General features: G+C 34.6%; 1 protein-coding gene across 1 annotated transcript in view; it reads right to left on the bottom strand.

Moving 5' to 3' along the window:
• The window catches only part of LOC135084565 (homeobox protein OTX1), a 67,450-nt gene extending 41,980 nt beyond the window's left edge, over positions 1 to 25,470 (bottom strand). Inside the window, exon 1 of the mRNA XM_063979327.1 lies at positions 25,175 to 25,470. The gene's annotated coding sequence lies outside the window, so the exon portion shown is untranslated. The remainder of the gene's footprint in view (positions 1 to 25,174) is intronic.
• Between the last annotated feature and the right edge of the window lie 733 nt (positions 25,471 to 26,203).

Consider the following 26,203-nt stretch of genomic DNA (forward strand, 5'->3'; position numbering starts at 1 on the left):
TGTGTGACTGGCAGCTTGTAACTGGTATGCATGGGGGTAATAGAAAAAGTAAAGTAGGTATTAATAAAGAAAATACGTTTTGTTCTTGGTCTATCTTTTCCAATCAAATTACTACATGTATCACATTATTTTAATTAAATAAGATTTAGGAATGACAAAAACAAGTCAATATCTAAAACAATCATTTTAAAGTACCTGCATAGGTAACATCTCATTGATTTAAAAAAATAATAATAATTAAACCTAAAAAAAATGTGACAGGGCAATTGTAACGTGCTGTAAGCCTGTCAAACTTACAGTAAAATACATATAATTTGTTCTTTTATCGTACTGTAATTGTGTCACTATTAGCATTACTAGCTGTCCCAAGCACTTCTTTCTCTTCGAGGATCAAATAGGAGCAAAACAAAGTGACCTAAAAATACATTTTTGTCATCAAAGACTAAACCACAATTTAAATATTGAGCCACGTCAATTTAATACTAATCCTCAAATTCAACATCTCCCAACAATGCTAGACATTCGTGGAACTTTTCTCTCGAAACTAAATACCGTATAAGAGTCCCTACAGGCCGCCAAACAATTACGCCCTCTCACTCCCGGAGGAGTAACTTGATACGCTCATTAAGGGGGAATGGGTTTTTGATGGGGTAGGGATTAAGGGTATTTGATTTGATAGTGTAAGAAAGTGCAAGAATTCGCTGTTGGTGGTGATTTTTGTGGGTAAATTCAAAAGGGGTTTTAATTGAAATGGCACCTTTTAATTTGTGTGTAGTGCTTAACGCCCGTCACATGCCTGCTAAAGTGAAGCAGCAAATCGAACGCACAGCGTTGAATAGAGCTCCGTGATTGGTTCGTGTGTCACCTTGTGCGTCCACGCGCACTGTGAGACCTCATAGTAATGTTTGTACGGGCGTAAGTGTCAAGCGTTGCCTCGTCTATTTTAATTGTTAAAAGCCAGATTAACTAGTAAAGAGCAAACTTAATACTCAGTTCGTTCGTTCGTTCTTTTCAGCCGAAAGACGTCCACTGCTGGACAAAGGCCTCCCCCAAGGATTTCCACAAAGACCGGTCCTGCGCCGCTCGCATCCAGGTGCCTCCCGCTACCTTCACCAGATCGTCGGTCCACCTCGTGGTCGCCACTCAAGAACTCAGAATACTTAGTACCTAAAGCATAAGGCCTGGTTTCCAATTCAAAACCGACCTAAGTCTGGGAATCTATATTTTCTATTTTTATTATTTTTTTCGCCCTTTGGTGTACAGACACAGACCATACTTATTAGGTTCCTGGTGGCTTAGTAAGTAGAAGTAATATTTTGAAAAATTACTGCAGAAATTACAACTACCAAAACAAGAGTCCTAGAATAACGGTTGAATTACAATTTAAAATCAGTTTAAATTTTCTTTTTCTTATAGGTCTATTTTTGAAATAAAAGCAGTTTTCGTCTTAGTTTAGAAACCTATCAACCGTGATACGAGGGCGTGGTCCCACGGGACCGCTAATGGCCCACTGGTGGGCCTGTAACCCGACACTTGTCTTGGGGATTTGTTTGTTGTGATCTTCGTTGATGGGCTCATTTGGATTTTTCTTTTTATGCAAATGGCTGCAGCTTTGGACAGATGTAGAGTTCACCATTAACTTGCCTGTTCCTGTGACTAAGTTAATTTATCTATAATAGCGGAAGGTCACTAACTGACTCACTCACTTATTACGAAATCTCAGAAACTACAAGTGCTAGGAGTTACGAATTTTGCATGAACGTAGGTGCTCACTAAGACGGGATTTTGCAAAATTCAAACCCTAAGGGGGTAAAACGGGATCCACTCATACGAAGTCGCGGGCGGCCGCTAGTGAAGAATGATACTAGTTTATAGTCAACTAACCTCTCAGTCTAAGAAACTGCTTCTATTATTCTAGTAGTGTCTTCACAAGTTGTACACAGAAGAAAGTACGTAAGTATCCTAGAGTTTAAGGTGGTTTAATTTATTAAAGTACTTATAATAAATCCGGTCAGTAGTTTCGAAGCTAAATATTTTAACTTTAAAACTGACCGTATAATTGAAAACACTTATTAGTTGTAGGCACGACCGCACGAGTAAACGGGCTACCAAAATGAATTACTTTCTTTTAATTATAATGAAGATACATATAACTACATCGAATCGAAATTGTAGAATAGACGATCAATCTAACCTCCATTTTCCCAAACAAATCCCCGCAAACCCATCTCGATAATCAAAATTAGCGTTCCAAGATCGCTATCGAATATGGTTTCCCATACAATCTGCTATCAATTCAATTTCTAATTCATTTCACATTGCACTCCCTTGCGTGCTGCACAATGGGCACGCGCCGCTCATTGTGGGCCCAAATTACTGTGCAAATTGATAGTTTCTACCCATGGATACGATTCCTGTTACATTTATGATATTAATTTGATGGTTTTAGATGGGGTTGGAGAGGATTTTGTATCGATTTTCGCTGGTGTGAAGTTTCTTTATGTTAAGTATTTATAGTTACTTCTTTGGCCGATAGATGGCGTGAATTTTGTAAACCGCGGTGTCCACATTTTTCAGCAACCAATTATCTAATTGTAGGCTTTATTTCCTCTTCAAGCTATCGTGGATAGGTTAAAGTTTAACTGTTAAACGGTTGATTTGATAGAAAATGACAAATAATTTCATTAGTTACGATTATTAAACGTTTAATTTAATATTTTGAGTGCTGTTGATGGCCAATAACAGCACTTACTTAGGTCCCTATACTAAATAAATAACAGCACTTACTTATAATAAATAATTTCGCATACTAGAAAGGTCGATATTACCGGCTTGACTTAAGTGAGTAGGCGCTTAAGTAGAGGAATTACTGTTAAGTGTACTTAATTGTGTTTTTAAGAGGTAAGTACCTACTTGATATAGCTGTAACCGTTACGCGAAGGTATTTGTTGATAGTAACATAAATTAGCTACATAATATGCCTTATTTATTTTCGTTATTTTCAACTGAAAGTTTTTCAATTGAAAAAGTATTTTGAATCTTTGTCCAAGTAATGATCTTATGAACAAAGCCAGCTTTGTATTTGTAGGTAAATAGTACCAAAAAATTTCAATACTGTTTCTAAACAAACTATGTTATTGATTTACTGCTTTCAGGCAGGACCTTAAATTCAAGAGAAAAGTACTCAGTGAAATGAAACCCCGACATTATTATGAAATTGAAGCAATAAACTGCGACTTCATAAAACATCGGACTTAACTGACGCGTAAACTTAAATCTCGAAATTAAAAGTCGAAAGATAAATGAAACTTCATACGATCGCAAGTGCTCAGAATTATTTCACGTGTTTTATTACATTTTGTCCTCAGTGAATTACTGGCACATAAAATACGTCTATACCGCCGCAATATACGACCACGGTAAGTCAACAGCAGTTATTACGACCTATCGTACAAACTCATACCAACAGAACTCAGCCGGGTAAACAAGCGAGCAGTTAAGAAAATCGATAGCTGAAGAGCGAGCGAGACGCCGGATTAGGCTCGCGTAAGAAAGAAAAGGATGGGCGGCGGAGGGATCGTTACAAGGCGTGGCTAAAACCCGCCTATGAAAAAGGAAGAGGCGATACGATCGGCTATACGAGTGAGCTGGACAGATATAGTTTGGTTATTCCGCTTTAGTGGTGGAATTTCTACTTGGCACATGTAAATAATGCAAGCGCTGTCTATAAGTAGGTACTGTAGACGAATCATTTATTAACTACATCAGAGTTGGTTTATTATGAACAATAATGCGGTTAGCAGAGACTGGAGAGGTTCGGGATTACACGCGTGCTGAATACCTTTTAAATAAGTTAATTATGCATGTGGAACAAAGGTAAGGTAACTAAATGTTTGAAGCGTCGATGGAACGATCTATTTATACCTACTATCAAATTGGAGCAACACATAAAAACTGCACAGTGGGAAAAATACAGGCCAGTAGACAGTTTTGAAGCGTGTCAAAAGACTATCAACATCCTTAGATTTTAGACAAAATGGGAAATCATGTAGGTAAAATTACATATTATATTATATTACATAATTGTTTCAGCTGCAGCCCTAATAAAAAATAATCAGTACCTACCTACTTATTCATTTTTTTTTTAATTCTAAGTAACCAAATGGCACACTTTGTCATTAAGGAAAATAAAAACCGCACTTGTATTAGTACAAATACAACCAATAGGTAACATGTTTGCAACCGACGCGGGCGGCGACACGTTTGATATGGTTTTAAAAATTTAATGGAATAATATCAATCATTCAGCATTTGAACTTCGAATTTGGAATAAAAATACATTTAAATTGATAACTTCCTCTATACGTGACTTTTAAAAAAGGTTATAGCACAAAAGGTAATTTATGGTGTCAGTTTCGCGCACCAATGAATGCAGTACGTGATAGCAACAAACAAATACGCTGGATTGTGTTGATATGAAAGAACCTATTTTTGTGCGCGACTTCGCGTGTGGGCGGGAAACTTTAAAAAAAGCTGAATCACCAGCCAGGGTAGAAAGAAGGTGGATCAAATCGTTAGCGATGCTACTTTTTGTTCAATTAAGCCAAGGCGCAGGCCACCGACTTTTAGTTGGCCGATAGTTGGGTCGAGCTGTTAATCAGTATGGAGATGTATAGAAGTACGCACATTACACCGATTTGGTATCGGCCGATTCTACATACAAATTAGAATCGGGCCCAACTATCGGCTAACTAAAAGGTGGTCTGCGCCTAGGCTAAAAATTATGGTCTGACAATAACTAGGAAATTAAGTTTAAAAATTTTGTTGGTTACAGAGATGGTGGTTTGTAAATCTATCACTAGGCTATAAATCGCCTTTTTTAAATTTTGTTAAGGAAAGCCTCCTAGGTTTGGTCTACTGACAATTATTCCACATGTCCATAGCATCCAAAGTCAGCCTAGTATGTAACTAGTCTCACTGCATAGTTATTGCTTCCATCGTTTTATATTTCAACGAAACCCTAACTTGGTAGCATCAGAATTCGAAATCATAAATCAGTACTACGCCATTTAAAACGATTTTGAATAAAATGACAGTTCAAAAATGATAAATATCGTCATTAAATGCATACTCTTAATCCTCAAAGGTCGAGGTCAAAAGTAAGCAGGTTAATCAACTGAGGTCAAGACCAAGGTCGTATCACGCATGGTAATAAGCTATTGTTTTATTTCGAAAGCGAAACGAGTCGAAATCCAGCTCAATGCATACAGTTATTTAATGAGACTGAATAACGGGTGCCATTTTGGTAGTTTCAGCCAAACTTCATTGCTGGACAACACTTGCCTCCAGAAGGATTTCCACCACGAAGGTTCCGCGACCTTCACCAGCCGGGCTAGGATGTGCACTGTGGATGTTGATAAAATCATATCGCCGATTTTAGACGACAAATGTATGGGTTTATCGCGTAAAAACGATAAAATATAGCGATAGCTTATCGCTGCGCGCATCCTAGGCCTACAGATCGTCGGTCCACTATTTTTAAGACCATTGGAAGTATAGGAACCTTTGCAATTAGACTGTTAAATGTTAAGAAAAAATTAAGAAATCTGTTGCCTATTCGCTCTTTGATAGGTTTTTAAAAACTAACCTTGGAAGATAATCAAAAATATCTAAAAACGCACAGTAAACTTTATGAAACCTTAGTCCAAAATTAAAAATTACCCAAAAATGTCTCCAATATAGCGATATTCCATCCAAAACGCATCCATTCAAAATACCAAACTACATTGGCCATATCACTGCGTTTCATTTTCATTCCACTAATAACTATTATTATACCAAGTTTTTGCCCGAACGAAGGGTGGTGCGACCCACTGGGGCTGTAGTTTGTTCATTACATAATGTAGAGAACATCTGCCTTTAGGTATAGTGGGATGCCACCTTTGTTTCGGTTCTTTTGTCATAGTTTGGTAGATAAGCGAAAGCTTTTTAACCGACTTCAAAAAGGAGGAGGTATGTTTTTTGGTTGGTAAAATACTTAGATTTTTAGGACTATTTTAATAGCTCTGATAAAGTTTGTGTTTGATAACACAAGTAAGTACCTTTATTGAATAACTAGCTGTGCCCGCGACTTCGTCCGCGGTGAAGTCGAAAACGTTCTCATACGATTTTTAAATGTTTTTAACGTTATTATCTAAATGTTTGAATACTTATAAAATATAAAAATCTTAAAGGTTAAATAAACATGAAAATAAATTTTTCTTATATTTTATGAATATGCAGCTCGGCCTTTGATTTAAGGAGCTTTTCCTCAAGACTACTCCCACGACCTCAAGGGCCTCCGCCAAAACTCTCGCGCGAAAATGAGTTTTTGTATTCGCTGGGTGCGAAGTACTAGGTGGGGGTAACATAATCTATCGCAGCGCTCATGGTGGTCAAAAGTAGAAATAATGTAAGCTCTATCATCATATGTATCTGTCAATGGCAAAGCGATTCTACATAATACATTTTAATATCATTAATTAGTCGCATGAAAAGGGTCCTACTGGGAACTAAATAAAAGAGTGGACTGTATTTCGATAGGGCTGGTTTAATAGCCGTTTACAATTTGGAAATAACTAGACTATACAACGTGGTAGTACAAAAATGAGTCACAGTAGTTGTTGTCCACAGATGTTTGCCTTATGATGAGAGCGTGAATTATTGAACTCTGCCCTTGTTTTGTTCTTAATTCTTCTACATCTCGGACTTGTCCAGCCAATATCAACAACTTTCCTTTAAATACGGTTTGTGGTTGGAATTTGATATTGTAACACTCACAAACCCGGTCTTCAAAACAATACTCATTTCGATCTGAAAACGATATTTAATTTATTACTAGTGATACAGGAATATTTAAATATATTTACTGTTATATAATGAAACCGTTAAAGTAGCTTTTTCTTTTTGTTTTACTGTAAAACTACAACTATAATTGAAGTAAACAAACCCTGACACAATCAAAATTAAACACACTTTTCGGACTTACCTCATTTGATTTGAATGACCAAAATGATTTCAAAACCTTTTTTCCACCCAAATCGTGGTATCACAACAATTTATTAGTCGAAAATATTCGTTATTTTTTCATTTCGATATTTTTTCACAAATAAACGACCTAAATGTCAATGTGACAGAGCCCACAAAGTTGTGGACGCTAGTTGGCGCTGTAATCGTGCACAGAGCCAATAGATATACAGCGCAAGCAGGTGCCCGCGGTATGACCGTCATGCATTACTATGCATTGTTAGGCGAGCGCACGCAGCGGGCACCCACTCCGAGGTTAAGTGGAGGCCCCTAGAGTATGATAGTCTGTAACATGACATGATTGTAAAAAAAAATACACTAATGAGTAGGTAATTAATATCAACTTTGAAGCAAATCACCACTAAAATAACTTTCTACCCCTTTTTAACATAGTTAGGGGGTGCATTTCACTAAAATACGAAACACATCTTCCATTAATTCTGTTATAGAATGCTTATGCGAAATTTGAAGTAGATTAAACGAAGGAATCTCGTTATCCCATACAAACTTTGCCACCCCTTTTTACCTCCTTAGAGGGGTAGAATTTTGGAAAATCCTTTGTTATCAGATACTTACGTCTTACAAAGAACACACCGTCCAAGTTTCAGGACTCTACGATCAGCGATTTAGGCTGTGCATTATCCATCAGTGGCGCGCGCAGTACTTGATCATTATTTTGCTGCGATGATATTTTAAAACTGCGATATCTCCTAAGATATTTATTGAAATCGAATGGTGTAAAGGCCAAGTATGTTTAAAATTAAATACTTGTGATGAATAACTTATTTATTTGGATAAGGATTAATATCATGTTTATGAAAAAACCTCCGCAAATAATGCGTTAATATAAAACAGATTTCTTTTTGCATAAAAAGGGTTACTATGAGCCAACCTTAAAAGATAGACATATACTATCGCGGACTTTTTTTTAGAACTTTTAAAGGGGAACAATCCTGTCGTACATGATTTTTGCGAAACTTTAACCGTTTACGCAGCGTCATCTCTCAAAAGGAAAAAAATCGCTGATTTGAAACATTCTTCATTGGTGTTCCGCTCCTATTGGTCTTAGCGTGATGATATATAGCCTAAAGCCTTCAGGAACTAACGGGCTATCCAACACAAAAAGAATTTTTCAAATCGGTCCAGTAGTTCCTGAGATTAGCGCGTTCAACCAAACAAACAAACAAACAAACAAACAAACAAACAAACTCTTCAGCTTTATAATATTAGTATAGATAATATTGTGAGAAATGTGTAAAATAAAAATTTGTAGCAAAGTAGCGCTTTTGCTGAAAATCCGTCACGCAGAGCGAGCTTTGGCGCTTTTGCTGAAAATCCGTTTGCTTTGAGCTTTCATTATGGTAACTAACTGATAACACACTTCTTCAGGAAAATTCGAAAGATTTAATTATTTTATTAAATGCGTCCGTTTGTAAAACTGTTTAAAAAATACGAAAATCACCGGGGTGTCTTTAGGTATTAGACACAAAGTATTGCCTATCGCTCTCCAAAAACCCAAAACTTCGTAAATGTCGGCAACTTGCAAAAGATACAACAAAAGTAACTGTGTTACAGTTAAACAATACAGTAGGTTTTCTATACCAAAAAGTTTACAGCAAAACGGTAACTATATTTCTGCAAATTATTTTATTAGCCCCCATTGTAAATCCATGAGTAAGTTTTTATAATTTCAAACAATTGTTTTACAATGTCAGCCTTTAGTGACGTGCCGCCAAGGGTCATTAACAAAGTAGGTTGTATTCGTTTGCTTTTTAAACAATGAAGTAAAGGTTGCAGGTGATTTCAAAGGAATATGGGTAATTGGATTGATGTAACCGCCTCAATGGAAAGTTGACATTTTGACTGAAGGAAATTAGACATCAGTGAGAACAACATCAAACTTCTATGCTATGGCTACAAATTGGTAAAAGCTTTTAGACGAACATCTTAACTTTTTTGAGTGTTATGAATGTTAGTTTTTACCTAACCTAGCTTCGCGATACAGCTCGAATTCGATTAAAATAAAGATTCATCATCATCATCAACAGCCCTTTACAGTCCACTGCTGGATTATTAGCCTCCTCCACATTAGTGGAGGGTTTTGCCATTCAATAAAGATTACTTACATTGAAATGAATTTTGAGTTACGAGACTAGATACTAGAACGATTATAAATTTACAAAAATGTCCCACGAACTAGAAACTAGTAGTGCGTATTACATTCTTGTAAACATCATAATTGGTCAATTCGGAAAAACGAGAATTTGTTATTTTTACAATGCAATTCTTGCTGTCACGTATAGACTGAGAATTTTGTTGGGTTTACCAGAATTCTAGAATCACTACGAGGTATTTTTTCCGTGTATGATAGCAATCACAAGCTTTTCGAGCAGTAAATATTAGTTCAGTACAGGCTATCTTATGATCGATACAAGAGTCTTTTAACCACAACGGGGCCTGCATCTCATCTGATGGAAAGTGATGATCAGGCCCAAGGTGGAAGCGAGCTCCGAAATCCTCAACCACAGAGGAACTGGCCACCGTACCTCCAAAACAACATTAGAAGGTGGATTCGGTGGCGGTGGTCCGTTTGAATTTGTAATTCGAATCTCAAATAGGTACACATAGGCCGTTTATAGACATCCGTTTTTTCACCGGACGACGGACCGTCAAAAAACTGATATCCTTTGTTTGCTGTCAATTTTCTCGCCGGACCTATGTCCGATGAATGTGCACACGTTCATTATAAATATAAATCATACGCCACCGCTAAATCCGGTGAAAAAATCGGGCCGTTGTCCGGTCAAAAAAACGGATGTTTACAAGCGGCCATAATGTGTGTTCACACGATACTCCAGTTTGCAGTAATGCTGGATTCCACAAACTGGACTGCCGTGGGAACGAACCCTTATTCTGCTCTGCCGGAACCACACGGCCAGTAACCAGTATTTCAGTGAATAGTAAAACCCAAGCGTCTGACATATCTAATTACCCACTGGCGCCATACTACATAAATGTATATCTGTATACGCTAGCTGCGTAACACGGTAGCACAAAAGAAGCGCTTCGTCAGCATCGATGCCCAATTATCTCGAATGAGACTTAGAATCGAATGAATCGAATAAACAAACTCGATAATCATTGATCATTCGGACATAGGCGCGGAGGCGTAATGATTGTTGTTTTTGCGATTGAATAAAAATGGAAGCGATATAAGTTACCTATCTGAATCTGTTACGTGGAATTGATTTTATATGATAATGAGCGTTTCTTTTGCTACTGGATAGGTATTTATCAAAACGGTAGATCGTTTTGAACTAAGTTTTAAAGTATTTTCCTCACTGGATGCGGTCTGCGGTCAGGTCAAAGTAATCATAATACAGGGTGGAAACGATAAGTTCGAAACATTGAATTTTCGGATAGATCCAGTTTATTCTGTAACCTATGATTGGTACCGTTTGAAAGAGCTCGTGAAGGACTTTCAGGATAAGTAACCAGTTTTTCGATAATTATCTTGTAAAGTTTAGAAATAATCGAGTGATATCACTTATCGTTTCCACCCTGTATATTATGCGGGCTGCATTTACTTTAAACTGACCGTAGACCGCATCCAGTGGGGCAAATTCTTTAAGGTTAATTTTGCATGGATATTATAATTTTGATATACCTACTTTGAAAGTTTAATTAATCCGCCATTTTTATGAATAATTTCACAACTTATGGATCTGTTGTTTTCTAGCCCTGTGTAAACGTTTTGATTCCATATCAGCCTGAAATCCAAAAGATTTACACACAGACAGTTGAAGATCGATCGACGTCTATAGTAACTAGTATAAAATAATTAGATTTTAGTATCACCTTTGTTCAGAAACTGAAGCGAATAACGCTTACTCGGCGTAGGTACGGTAGTTAATTATTTTTTTTGAATAATTTCATAAAAAATGTTCTTAATTAGGTAGACCTTTTTGAAGGCACTTTATATGTCCCAAATATAGTATTACCATACATAAAGTATTACAATCACCCGCAAGAATACCATATGTAATGTAGTCACGTGTATAATGTCACGTTATTTCGACATCATTATTTGGGCAATTACGTATCTAGCTATATCTACTGATAATAATTACTACTATTTCTAGATATTTAGATAGCAATTATTACCTATTAGCGTAATAATAATGTGTAGTAAGTTTTTAATTTTTATTTTTTATCGACTATCATAGTGTATTTTTGCCATTGTTAGAAAAAAATGAACCCTTTAAATTGGGAGTTAATTTGTTAAGAGGTTTTTGATGCTTACTTATAAGTGTGTATAAGTTATCATGTTTATCAATTGTTTCTAATTTCTATACTATCCTCATGGACCTATAAAAAAAGGCGGACGGAACTCGCGCTACAACAAAACTGTGACGCAAAATTTTGGCGTTTGTCTATTGTGTGAGTGAATTTAGGGATGCCATGTTAGCCAAAACATTTTACCCATTTATTTTAAGAAAAACATAGATCGGCAGATGTTACTTGGAAATGTAGACAGAATTATTCCGTGACATTTTAAAAGGATGAAAGGTGAATGCGTTGAGGTAGGCGCGAAATTTTCAATGTTCAAATTTTCTTACATTGTTTGCAAGTCAGTGTGTCAGGGTATGTAGTTATGTACATAATGTTGATCAAAAATGATTCACGCAGTTACAAATTACGAATCTTGTGTACATTATAATCATAATCTTATGCATCATCAATATATTTTATTATTATTATCTCTGATAGATTTTTTTTAACATACAACCTGACACTGACTTGAAATCAATGTAAGAAAATTTGAATTTTTCAGTTCCACATTTTTGGGAAGGATCAAATTTGCCTATGAAAATATATCCCATTAAAACACAATTATTATGATAAATTATTTTATTTCCATAGTATGCGTAATAAATAACTAAAAAGTCCTAAAATTATTATTAATTTCCCATATTTCGGGTAATTTTCCCACGTAAATAACTGAGAACACTGATCTTTGACGTATTATTTTTTCGAGTGAATGACGTTTGATTTCAATTAATTTCAATATTTTAATGTCGGGAAATAAGTGATTGGATTATTATTTTGCCTGTGAAATGTGATTCCTTAATTTTTGTTTGTTCGAACAGAACGGTTTTTACACAATTTCATCACACAAGACATGTCGTATTCGTGTTGTTTTTTCGCTGCTTAAATGTGTCAACTGTGTGAAGTTTGCACTCGAAGTGGTGTAACAGGGTGTGAATGTGTGCGTGCCGGCCTGTACGTACAGGCAAGCTGGTGTATCCTAATGTCACAGTATTTTGTTGATGAGAATCCGTCCGACTTTTTTTATAGGTCCATGACTATCCTACATTCTTGACGAGACATTTTGACACATTTAATAGTACTAGATTACCAATTAATTGGTGAAATTCCGTATTTAAAACCTATAGTACCTATCTACTGTTGCGAAATGTACTTAAATGTAACTTATTTACGGAAATTCCAAAAAAGATATTTAATCCCAATGTTATTACATGATATCAAAATAAATATAAATGTGAGTTTATCTATCTTTAGGACTATTTCTTATCACTGAGATTTATGCAGGTGTTAAGGGATTACGCAACTAAAATAAAGGTATTTGTTGATAAACTGGTCTGTAAATATTATATGTTATTCTAACACAATACTCTTTCATTGAGTATCATTATCAGGTCATTTAGTCTCCAGCGCAGGAGCATGAGACTAATTGATCAGAAGGAAATAGATTAGAGGATATGATATACTTAACCATATCCACCGTTGAACAAATATTATTATTATCTGAAATATTTACGTAGTTTACCCATTATTTTTTTAAACAATGGTATATTATCTTGTCTTTTAATAAAGAGAGGTGTCAGTGCTGCTTACAATAGACCACAAACTATAACCCGAACGCATATTAAGAAGATAGTGAACTTAAAATTACGAACAAGTTAGAAAACTCTTATTTTTGTAGTTGGGGCCTTTTCCTTCTCCTCGACTTTTTTACAAAAAATATTTCAAAATGATATCACAATCCAAAATTAAATCAGAATGATTTCGTAAATCGATTAAAGCCACATCGATCTATTATCTGACAGCTGTTATCGAGTTATCATCGGAATTTTTCGGTAATTACCGATAATTCGTGATTTCATTTCTAAAATAACACGCGTAATTCGAATGTATTGCAGATTATAGGTCGTTTTGGGTATTTACAACGTACTCTTAGTAAAATCTTTTGTATCTGTCAAATCAATGAATTTCCTCAGTAGGTATTATAACGTGGTTTCTAATAATCCACCGATTTTTAGTCGACCGATAGTTGGGCCCGATTCTAATTTGTATGAAGAATCAATCGGTGTAATGTGCGCAATTCCATACATGCCCATACTGATTAACTGTCCGAATAGGCCGATAAAAAATCGGTGGTCTGCGCCTAGGCTAAAGGTCGCGCGCTTTTTACCCGTTGGACAGATGAACTTTAGGTTCAACCTATGATGGTTCATAAATACGCTACGTGTAACTTTTCAGTTAACTGCAATATTGTAGGTTTTCATATAAGTTAATTTTAATAAATTATTACATAATTAGTAAATAATAATGTTTAACTAACAGTTTATTAACAACCGTTTTTTGCTGTCTTCGAAGGAGGGGCGTGAAATGTGATGTTTTATTACAGAAAAACTAATTTCCATTTAAAGTCTGCACTATCATTATGTTTTTGCAAGAAAAATTATAAATTCTCAGTTAATTTAGATTCCATTATATTCTTAACACTAGAATTAAACTTTAAATCATTATTAGATTCAGTAGCCAACAAGATGCGACGAAATATTCATCAGTTCGATACTCATGCATTGATTAACTTATAATTAAGCTTCAAATATCAATTCCATTGCAAATCTATTTACCATTTGCTATAATCCTAACTTTACGCCATTTCTAATTAAATACCTAAACTCATAGCAATACGACTGAAAATTGAATAACAGAGGCGCTTCTAATTAGCAGATTTTGCGTACACATTTGGTATAGTTAACGAATGTAGATATCACAAAAGAGTATCACACAAAGGGTAGGCTGTTTGCTTTGATGCCTTTGCCTGATATTAAGGCCGGGTAACAGAGAAAATGGCGAAAATGAGGTTTTCATTTTTCATTTTTGAGGTACTAAACAGTAAAATAAAAGGCTAAGATTTTTTTAGGGCATAGTTGAGGATATTTTCTAGGGCTATTAACGGATGGAAACACGATTTGATGAAGTTGACTCGATAGAATAAATTCCCAAAGTTACCTCTATTCGTTTTCTAATTATGGTTTTATTTTTAAAATAAGCGATTTGAGATTCTGAATCTTTTACTAAACTAAAGTTCAGAAATAACTTGAGGGCTTTTAACGGATGAAATTTTTATATTGCGTCTTATTTAGTTACTATGTTAAAAATTTGGAAAAAATCGCCCATGACGGCTTTGGACAATCTCAATCAGTCGCGCGGTGGCGCTTACGGAGGACGGACGCGTGCCAGTTTTTTGGCCGTGACAGTTCTCGATTTGTCAATATTTTTGACAATGATGACTTTGATGAGTCACAGTATAATAATACCAGTGTTACTGGAGAAAGCTAAAATTTTTGATAATTAAGAATTCTGAATTTTGTCTACCTATTGAAATTTAAATCGTTGGCATCCTTTTAAACTAAGACTCTACTCATGATACATTCCTCAAATATGAGACAAAACCAATGAGTTAAAATTACATTTTAATAGTACCTACATACAATCGTCTTCACTCTTTAGAAGAGCACACTGACACAAATAAATAATAAAAAATTAGGTCAGTGGGTCAAATATAGGGGCAGCTGCACGTCACTGAAAGACGATTCTGTTTACTCGGCATCTGGGCTGGAGAACATGAATCCTTGCTTACAGATGCAGATGTAAATAGAGTTATAATTGAACAAATTTTACATGAAATGTTTAACAGAACTCAGTTAAAAGACACATACATGGAATACCAATAAGGTTGCGGAGGGAAAGCTACCTATTATAAACTAGCGGCCGCCCGCGACTTCGTTCGCGTGGACCTCGTTTTACCCCCGTTAGATATGATGTTTTACCTCATTTTACCCATGTTGATAGATGGCGTTTCACGGTTTCCCCCGAATGAATATTTACGAACGTCATACCGTAGTTTGTCCAGTGCTGTAGATTTTAACCAATGCCGATAGATGACGCTTTTAGACACGTCTTATTTATTTATTGAAATTTATTTGCCACATATCGTCATAATGCTAATACTGTAAAGTTTCAACAAAATCCGTTCAGTAGTTTTTGCGTGAAAGAGTAACAAACATCCAGACATCCAGACATCATGATATCCAAACTTTCGCCTTTATAATATTAGTAGGATATTTCACAATCCAAACTAATATTTACTATTTAGCATTTACTTACAGTAAATATTAGTTTGGATCGTGAAATATTTAAAATAAAAAAAAGAATAAAACAAAATAGGGTTTCAAATTACCTATCTTTAATCTAATATTATAAAGAGGTAAAGTTTGTGTGTTTGTATATTTGTTAAATTGTAAGGGGTAATCTCGGGATCTACTGAACTGATTTTAAAAAATCTTTCACCAATAGAAAGCCACATTATATCTGAGTGTAATAATAGGTTATATAAAAACCAAAAAATTCCACGCGGGCGAAGCGGCGGGCGGAAAGCTAGTTTATTTATAAATGTAAGAGCATAATTATTAAAGTCGAAGTCAAACATTCTTTATTTGTGTGGACCTATATTAACGAGAGATTACAAGGCGTCAAATATTTCAAGAAAAAAATTAAAAACTATTATATGGCTAAATTTTGCTCTTATGGAGCCTTTACCTACTCTGACAAATTAAGACTTAGAGAAGAAACTAATAATAAAACTATTTAACTGTCCTGCAATGAAAAGCTTGATCGGGTACAACACCTCAAGTTAATTCAGAACTTGATTTCATTATAAGACTCCGAATATCAAATCGCTTAGGTATCTAAAGTCAAACGATTCTGAAATGTCAAGTGGACTAATGAATAACCCATTAAGATAGTAGCGCCCTCCTGTCAATGACATACCTGGAACGATAGAGTTTTGAACAACTAATAAAAATGCTTTGTCCTAACTGACTGACGGATATCGTAGAGACCTGAAAGTTGGAAGGTGTGTTCTTTTTATGACGTAGACATCTCATAAGAAAAGATTTTCCGAAATGGGGTCATGAAATGAAGGGGGTGAAAAAAGGGGGCAAAGTTTGTATGGGACAAAGTGATTCCTTGGTTCAATCTACTTGAAATTTAGTTTAACAATACCTTAATATAATTCATAAAAGACGTGTGGAACGGGTAGAAAGTAATTTTGGCAGTCATTTTCTTCGAAGTTGATATCAATACTACTTAGTGCCTTTGATTTAATTACTTTTTATTTTTACAAGTGTTTGAAAACTCCATTTCAGATTGTGTTCAATGTCAAGTGAAATCTCAAATTGAAATGTCTCAATCTCAATGAGGAGACTCTGTATTTATTCCTAGAATTCCCCAAACACCGTCAAATTACCCTTTCGAATTCAAGACAGTGCAGTTTCCCATCAGTCTGCTTCGTAATGACTATAAACAAAGCTCAAAGTCAAACTCTAGGGACCTCTGCTTAAACTCCCATGAGTGCACAGAGGTACGCAGGTAACCGCGTGTGATGCTCATAGCAATTTTCGATAGGTACAGAACCCCGAACATACGTCATACATATTATAGAAAGAAAACACCCAGACCAAAACAAACAAATATGTTTCTGCAATTTTAGTATGATATTTTTATTTATTAATAAACAAAGAGACTGAACAAAATTGATGCGTACCTATACTGATTAATGTTATTAACCACATGCAAAGCTTCGTGAATTGCAACAACTATAATTAAATTTATTATCCAAGCTCTAAATAATCGCTACTAAGAGTAACTTATCATAAAAAAAAATCCAATCGCTCAAGCTCCCAAGGGCCTACCGATAGGTCGGGTGACGTAATCTTGAAATTCTTTAAGCCGGCGCAGCACTTCCAGAAGGTCGGGCGACGCCACGGCCACTTTGAACCGTGTTTACTTCTGCAGTTATATTTTATATTTATTCGATTCTAGAATATATTCCCAAAAAGTCTGAAAGGTGTTTTAATTTGTATCACTTGGATATGATTTGTATTAGAAAGTGTTGTGAGTGTGACGCTTGAAGGGAAGGAAGTCAACCTAACCTAACCAACTGCGTATTTCTATACTGTGTAGCTGGAAATTGTGGCGGGAGCTCTTTGACGCGCTGTTTTCGGCGAAGAATTGCGCGCGCAGATTTTGACAGCGCGAAATACCTACTTTAGAAGAAATACCAAGCCTTAAGATAAAAAGAATATTTTGCCGCCGAAAAACGGAACGCTTTTACGCGGGAAATTGTTCGTTCTATTTTTGAACATATAAAATTAAAACGCAACTGATAGGTGAACCAACTCTTTCATTCATATTTTTTATCCGATGTTTAATTTATACGTTGTTTACTGCCAGCTTTTATTTATCGACTTTTTCAGTTCGATTCTTTTCTTTTGCAGGAAAAGTTCGTGTTTTTTTATCTTTTCTTGTTTCTTCCCGCTCTGGCAGAATCATTTTTGAGACCAATTTTTTGGGTAATTATGGGTCATTCCACAAAAATATGTCAACTCTTAGTCCGCGCCACATTTCACATGAAATATTTGTTAATATTTTATTCCAAAATTGTTAAATAACAGCTCGCAATGTGCTTTATTTATCACCCATTTATATTTTTTGAAACTATTTTTAAAACATCTTAAATTCCTTTTGAATGACCCAAAACGTCATTCCCTAGCATGTCCGTACTCCAAAAGTTTGTGTTTTGGGACCCACATTTATAAAAACATCAACTTTATCCTTTGTTTTAATTAACGTATAATCTATTTAAATGTATATTACACCAAATTCTATTAATATTTTGCGGTTTCAATAAACAATAATTTGATTTTCTTTAGTTGAAAAAGAGTCTACAGTTTTTAGCGTCATTCCCTCGCCACGCACAGATTTTATAATTTTGCGCTTTAATATGTAATTAGAGTGAATGACATTTAGTTGAGTTTAAAGTACGATACGAAGTTATCCTCAGACCATACTGGCTTTGCGGTAGCCGTTTTTTGAATTAGTGCAAACGTGCCAGTTGTTACCGAAACGAATTAGTGCAAACGTGCCAGTTGTTACCGAAACATGTGTTAATCCAGTCACTTCGTCAGTCCCTAGTTGAGTAGCTTTATTGATTATAATAGGAAATTGCATATAATTTAATAGTATTTACGTGTGGTTTTTTGGCTATTTTCGGCACATCGTATTAATCATCTTATAATATAAAGTTAATCTGCATTTGTGTTAAGTTTTACTCCAAATCGTCAGTCCCTAGAGCGTCAGGCCCTAGCTTTAAACGGCACTTGGGACTAAATTACTAGTTAGGGAATGATGTTTTTTATATAGTGATAATAACAAAACAACTACATTATGTGTATTAACTTATCTATAAATGTTAAGGTTAAAAGTTTTATACTTTATTAGAAGTCATATAGGAGTAATGTAGTATGAAAAAATTGAAAATTATGATTTCTCCTAAAAGAAAGCATAAAGTGACTGGCCCTTTTAGACATAACATAATTAATTAATAAACAATAATTTACACTAATAAAGTATTCAAAAGCATCTTAAAAAAGTTACGGACAAAATGACGTCGAAAATATACAGATTTTTATGGAATGACCCTTATAACAAATACAGAAAAAAATGTTAAAAAGTTACACCGCATATTTTCTCTCTTTAAATATTTCAACATCATTAATTTTTACCCCTCGCAAAATGAAGTTAAACTATCACCGATTAGATCTGCCCAATTAGTTTCAGTTTGTTTGTTTGTGATGGAGGGATGGCCCTCTCTAATGAGGGCCAATTAAAATGTATGCCTTTTGACTTCAATGGATGCATCCAGGATTTAGCCATCAGGGCGGCGCTACTGTGATGTTTTACCCGGTTTTTTTTTCATAGCACCATTAAAATATGGAAAATTTAGAGTTAATACTTGAATGGGTGCATCCAGGATTTAGCCACCAAGGCAGCGCTAGAAATTTAGAATATTGAGATGCACCAGTGTGACGAATATTTCCCCGTTGTAAAAAAAAGGCATGAATTACTTAGGAAAACATGTCTGAAGTTGTGAAAAAGAGAAATGAATGAAAGTTCATGTAGGATTTAGTAGATACGAGTAATTATGTTTTCACTAGGCAATTCATAAAAAAAATAACTTGTGTCAAAAAAAGAGACTTTAAAGTTAGTTAATAGGTGTCTATGGTTTATATAAGTAAATTCCTTTTAAATGGCAAGGGAAAATAAACCTAAATCCTAGGATAATATTCTGTGTAGACAAAGCCGCGGGTAATAGCTGGTTAAGCCTTATTATTGAGTAAAAGTTACCGAAACATGTTTATGTTAATGTTTAGGTATTTTATAAGTACATACACTTAGAAATAATGCTGTTACATAATAGCTTAACAAAGTCAAGTACACGCTTATTACACTCACAATGGAAAATTATTTATCATGAAAACCTGTAGGTTTTAAAAGGATTAACATTTTGTAAACAGTTGTCTATGGGCGGTAAACACTTGTCTATGGGCGGTAAACATCTGATCGTGAGACGAAGTCGAGGGCTGTTGCAGCCCACGCTAAGATTAATAAATACGAAGTTAAGCCGAAAATTTTCCATTTATTTCAGCTACAAGGTTTGTTTTTCAGTCAAAGTTTCCTCTGATATTTTTCAAGCGTATTTTTTAAATCGGTTATTTACTTAGAAGCTTCTGGAAAATTTTAAGTGTTCCAGTACTTATTAAATACAAGTAGGTACTTACTGGATAGCCTCCTTTACAATACAAGCCAATTACAAATAGGTATAATATGTCTAAGTAATTGTCTTTTTAACCGACTTCAATAAAAGGAGGAGGTTCTCAATCGGTTGGTTTTTTTATTTTCTTTTGCTTTACCAGAGCTTGGAAAAGCTCTTTAGTTATTTGGTAACTTTTCAGGGAAAAAGGCTGCAAATTACCAAATTATCTTTCAGTGCTTGGTTTGTTATATTTTTGTTACGTAACTAAGAACCTAAATAAAAATGTTGTTTTTCTAATGATTTTATTGCTAGTTATTTGCCGTAACTGTTCTTATTTTTACTACATAATAATGTACTTTTGAACTATGAATCGAAAATAACCAAACAGACAAGAAAAGAAGTATTTGAAGTTGAAGTACTTTTACGCAGTGGTTCGTTTGGACGTAAGTGCCAAGATAAAAACGCCGAAAGTGCATTTATTCATTTTTTGCGTTCGAAATTAGAAATCGACCGCACTTACTACCCTGTACTTTAACCGTTACCAGGCCTGGCTCACTCCGCGCGGTACATCCGATAATTACCTACAGCGAAGCGCCCCGCCGGCGGGTATTATATCAGTCGAGTGTCACGCACGCGCTCGTCAGGACGCTGGCGTGCATTGTAGTATGATTATAATTCTATGATCGAAGTATTATCACAGAATACATAATAGTAGCAACAGAAATTGCACTCCTTTGTGTAGGATCAGATGCCGACATTTTAACGGTAATAATAATAATGCAAAATATCCAACGCACATGGTGCATTCGAAATCGCACCTTACTACTACGCTCACAAGAGCGCATTTTTTTTGTGTTTAGAATTGATCTACGTCACCGCTCAAGCGTCAGGGTTGTATGAGCAAAGTAAAATAAATAAATAAAAACTTAATTTTAAGAAGCATTTATTGTATTTACGATTAGAAAACTTTAATCTAGTGGAGTTTGTATAATCGTACCATCTCTAAAGTACCTATTAATAAACTTCAGTGTTGCGATAATTCGAAATTAAACAAACAGTTTTAAAAGGTGTAGTGTCGGAAAATAGACACGGTGAAGTAAAGTTAATGTTTTTATTAGCTAAAATAATTTTTTTGCTATAGTTTTTTGTCATAAGTATTTCAAAATAATTTATTATTTAAAAAGTGTAGTTTTTTTTTATTATTTAAATCACTACAGTTAATTATTATTCCTAAATATTACAATTTTTCATTAAAGAAGAATAACAGTGCTGTTGGAACAATAAACCTTGATTGCGACGATGATCGACCGAGCGTGTATAGAAATACGCGTGTGCAAACAGGCGCGTGGCGGCCCGGACTGATTTGCAACTTGAAGTTGTCGCGCGCTGTAGGTAATTATCTCGGCCGGCATAGGCGAGTGACGGAGGCCTGGTATTATTTAAAAATGGACATAAAGAGAAAGAAATATTGTGCGGCGTTCGGGTGTTTAAATTCGAAAAGTAATCTACCGGATTCATCTTTTTTTTTCGCTTCCCAAAGATGCTGAAAGGTATGTTGGCCATGTAGGTAATCAATAATTCTTAGGATAGTATAGGAACCTAACCTACTATGACTACTGCTCAGAATGCGTTCGTTCGTTTCAGCCAAATGACGTCCACTGCTGGACAAAGGCCTCTCCCAAGGTTTACCATAATGAATGCATACTTACCTACATACGTAGGTAAGTATGCATACATATACACAAATAAGTAGATAAATTATTTTTTCACTAGACAGCAACCCTAATAGCGTAAGAAGAGTTCAGAGGCACGCGATAGAAAGAGACAAAACTTGTAGGTGAATAAAATTGTAGGTACGTAGTGCTGTGCGAGCTGAATTCCACTGTATCGCGTCGTAGCAAGACTCGCATTTATTTAAATCGTCTTGCGGAGTAATCCTTCTGTACCTGTACTATTACTTATTCTGTGCCGTTACGCCCTAAAGCCGCGTCGCAGAGCGTCCTAAGTGGAAACATCGCAAATTGCAGGGCGTGTCGCCACCACGCCTAGGGTAGGGGTGTATCATCATAAATATACAATAGTGTGCTGTGGATGTGTTTTTGTTGAATAATATTCTGTATGAATGTTTTTTTTTGGGTCGCTGAATTTGGAAAAAAACAGTTTCATAAAATTATACCAATTAGAGACCATGTTTGATAGTTTTTAACGTGAATTTTGAAGTATGAATGGCTATTTTAGCAAACTATGTTAATATTTGGTGCTTTGTAACAAAATCTAGATTCTTATAAAAAATGTTGGAACAAACTATCCGTTTAAAAATCAGTAATTAGTAAATCTGTCGGCATCTGACATATTTTTAAAAGAAATATTATTAAAAGGAGTACAAAATAAGTCTACTCTCGTCTTTTACTATATTTATGGTGCAATAAAACTATAATCTCACTCGTTAGTACTTTCATACACATCCTTAGGACGGTTTTCATTGTTAACAAAATGCATTGTCCAGTGTTTTCGGGGGCAATAAATGTATTTTATTACTACAAGTGTTTAGACAATACTTTGGCGAATCCGTTCTTTATTTTTTGCGAATCACAAATACATTTTTGCCGAAAACGGCTTGTGATGTTTTGCGCGCAACTGTAAGTTTTATTTTTATTGTCCTTAAAAGAAAGGTTTTTTTTAATAGTTTTTATTAGCACGTGGTATTAAAATGGCCAATAGGGTTGACATTTCTGATTGTAATCGAACTCAACTAACTCTTTATAAGTTTATGTGTATTCAAAATAATGGTATAGGATAGACAAAACCTAAAAGACACAATTAAGACAAAACAAAATAGATTTAGGTAGGTAGTATTTATTACTTGATGCATTAATTGCTAGATAGTAGCTATTTCTAGTTATTATGATCAATGATGATTATACAATACAATACAATTTTTCACATTAGAGCATTTCGCAATGTTGCAATAATTAATTAATTTATGATTATTTTTATATAAAACAAGGACGAAATCAAATGGTATGCCGTAAATAAAATTTAAATCAAACCAAATAATTAATAGGAATTACAACAATATGTGGATTACGCGCTTATTTTATCATAATTATAGTTTTTATCTTTGTATTCGAAATCAGGAACTAATCCATTATATTCTGACAAGATACCTACTGTACCTACGTACTGTGTAATTCACAAGGATTTTGGATAAGAAATAACTTTTTTGTGATTTAGTAATCTAACAGAGTATTTTGCGTGCCGTGATTGGAAGTTCTAATTAATTTATTAATACTAAAAAGTTAGATTTATAACTTAAATTTTCAAAAGATAACAGTTTTGTATCTACCTATCTATACTAATATTATTTTAAAGCTGAAGAGTTTGTTTGTTTGTTTACTTGAACGCGCTAATTTCAGGAACTACCGGTACGATTTGAAAAATTCTTTCAGTGTTAGATAGCCCATTTATCGAGGAAGGCTATAGGCTATATACCATCACGCTACGAGTAATAGGTGCAGAGCAAAAATGATTTTCACGCGTACGAAGTCGCGGGCACTGCTAATAATAAACCAGAAATTATACTTGTAGAAAATACAGGTAGCTTAAAGTAAAATAAAATAATAGATTTATAACTTTTACTAGTCGCCAACTTGCTTTTATTATTTACCTCAATTATTATACTCAAATAACACACAATTTTATCATTATATCGCATTTCATTTGCTTTGAATCTGCAATCAAAAATGTAATAAGTGCAAAAAAATTATATTAGGCGCGTCACTGCCAGCAGCGTTACCCCATGTAACGGATAGGCCAATGTAATAGAAATTATATACCAATCAACAATTCACACCCCAGAAATGAGCATTTATTTCCCTTCCCCTCACAGTGAATACAAAAGTATAAAATTATTATTAACGAAACCATAGGGGCGTGCGCAATTGAATTTTAAAATATATTTTTTGGCAGGCTATTCAATAATAATACGGCGATGCTCAATCAAAAATTATATAATTTTTAGTATAATAAACAATATCATTCGTAATCAAAATTAAATAATATGGCAAGACTAATGTAAAATATATTTCTCGATGGTTTTCATTAAGTCGTATTTAATTTACTTATTTAATTTGAATTAAATTAATTTCACTGAGGAATAATAGATTGAAATATGATATGATTAATCTGATGTTTTTGGGACAAATTGAATTCTATTTTAAGTCATTCTTTGAAGCTTAAGTAGAGTTATGATTAATAGTAATAATACCTATCTTCTTGTACTAAAAAATAATAGTCTGACTGATTTTTTTCACGTTCCTTAGGTGTCACTGATAACCTGATAAGCTGTAATTAATGATGTGTGTAATTACATTTTATTAAAAGTTTTGCTTGTCATTTTATTAACACACCTAAAATTTGGAAATTTTAGATACGCTACTGCAAGCCTTTTAAAATAAACTAAAGACACTCATTTTGTTTTATAAGTGTTTAAGTTTAATTTTCTCAATAGTACCAAACCATGTTACAAAACTAAAAATATTTATAAAGTACCTACTTACAATTCCCTTCTATAATATAATCCTAAAACTTAAAAAAATATTAATTACACTTACGCCCTTTTTCACTTCAACCTGTTTATTAAAAAATAGCAAAAAAACAGGCAGCTGTTTTTTGTTAATCTTATTTATAAGTAATTGATAATGTACGGCATTAATCATAGATACAAGAACTGATTACAAATTGTTATCACCGCGCCATTGCAAGATAGTCAGACTTCCACGGTTCTTAAAAAGTATTAAGGATAATAATTAAACTTATTTAATTTACTACTATGTTTATTTCGTATGTTTTTTTTTGTTATAAAAAACTACGTTCCTATTCAGGCAGTAATTTTTCACGTCTACCGCAAAGAAAAAATGTTCCGCTGACGTAGTACGAGCTTTTGACGTATTAAAAATAGACGCATAGTTTTTCAACAAAAACAAAGAAGATTTTTGTGCGTAAACTATTTTATAAAGTTATCTTGTTTTTTTGTTTGTTGAAATTGGAACACGGTTTTTTATTTCAAGGCAGTGCGCAGTGCCAGCTTTGCTCGAGTTTCCGTCGCTTTTCACGTAAAAAAAAAAAAAAACTCACCTCAGAAAATGAAAATCCAATCTGTCCTGTGGCAATTCGCACAGAGTGTAAAACTCGATACAATATCACAATCAGCGGAGTTAATGACTGACGATCTATCACTTCTCACGGCACTGCACGAATGCGATGTTTCTACCGAATTATCTTATCTTAAAAACACTAATCAGCGACTTTCGACTCGATATAAGTCAATTAAAAAAACTTCGTTGTAGGTTAGGCCGTTTGAAAAAAGAAACCACAAACACTGTCCGTAAACAAAATTCGAATTTCGAATGTCTTTGTCCGGAGCGCGCGCGTGACGTTCAGCCGGGAGGTTGGGCCCAGACTGCCGCATAGCGCCCCTCACTCGCCCCACCCCTGTCGCGACACAATTTTCAGGTACGAAAAAACGAAAAAGCGTCACTTTTTCGAGTATTTGGCAATACCTGACGATATTTAGCGGTGTTTAGTAGTTTCGGTGGAGCGATATAGGTGGTCTCTTTTGTGTGGGTATAGGCTTTGTTTAAGAGGCGTGTCTTCGTACCACGTGCTGGCCTGGATCGATATTGATTGTTTTGATACATCGGTTTTGGGGTTGTTGTTTGAATCCGGTCTAAACAAATGTCAGGGTCTACATGTTAACGTTATCAAATTGCGAGTTCCAGATAGTACATATTTGATTACACTTAAATGTTATTCAGTAAAAATACATAATCTAGGAAAACACTTATTTTTATTAATACTTAGGTGTGAAGCAGCTACATAATAATTATCTTCTTTCCTGAAGGACTAATGGATAAGCTATGACTAGAAAGATGAGGTTTTAAAAAGACATCAACGATTAATATCCTTAAAAAGAATATTAACGGACTTCCGAAGTCTTATTTTTGAACTGAAGCTAAATTTATATTCTGATTTCGAAATAAAAAAAAATATTTTTTGAATTCAAGCAAAATGTTTCGACATAAAAAAAAAACATTTTCTAAATTATACCCTTTTGCTTTCTAGACGCCTAAATTAGGGATTTATTAATGGGATAAAACACTCAAC

This window comes from Ostrinia nubilalis, chromosome 26, assembly GCF_963855985.1.
Source record: "Ostrinia nubilalis chromosome 26, ilOstNubi1.1, whole genome shotgun sequence".
Classification (NCBI taxonomy): domain Eukaryota; kingdom Metazoa; phylum Arthropoda; class Insecta; order Lepidoptera; family Crambidae; genus Ostrinia; species Ostrinia nubilalis.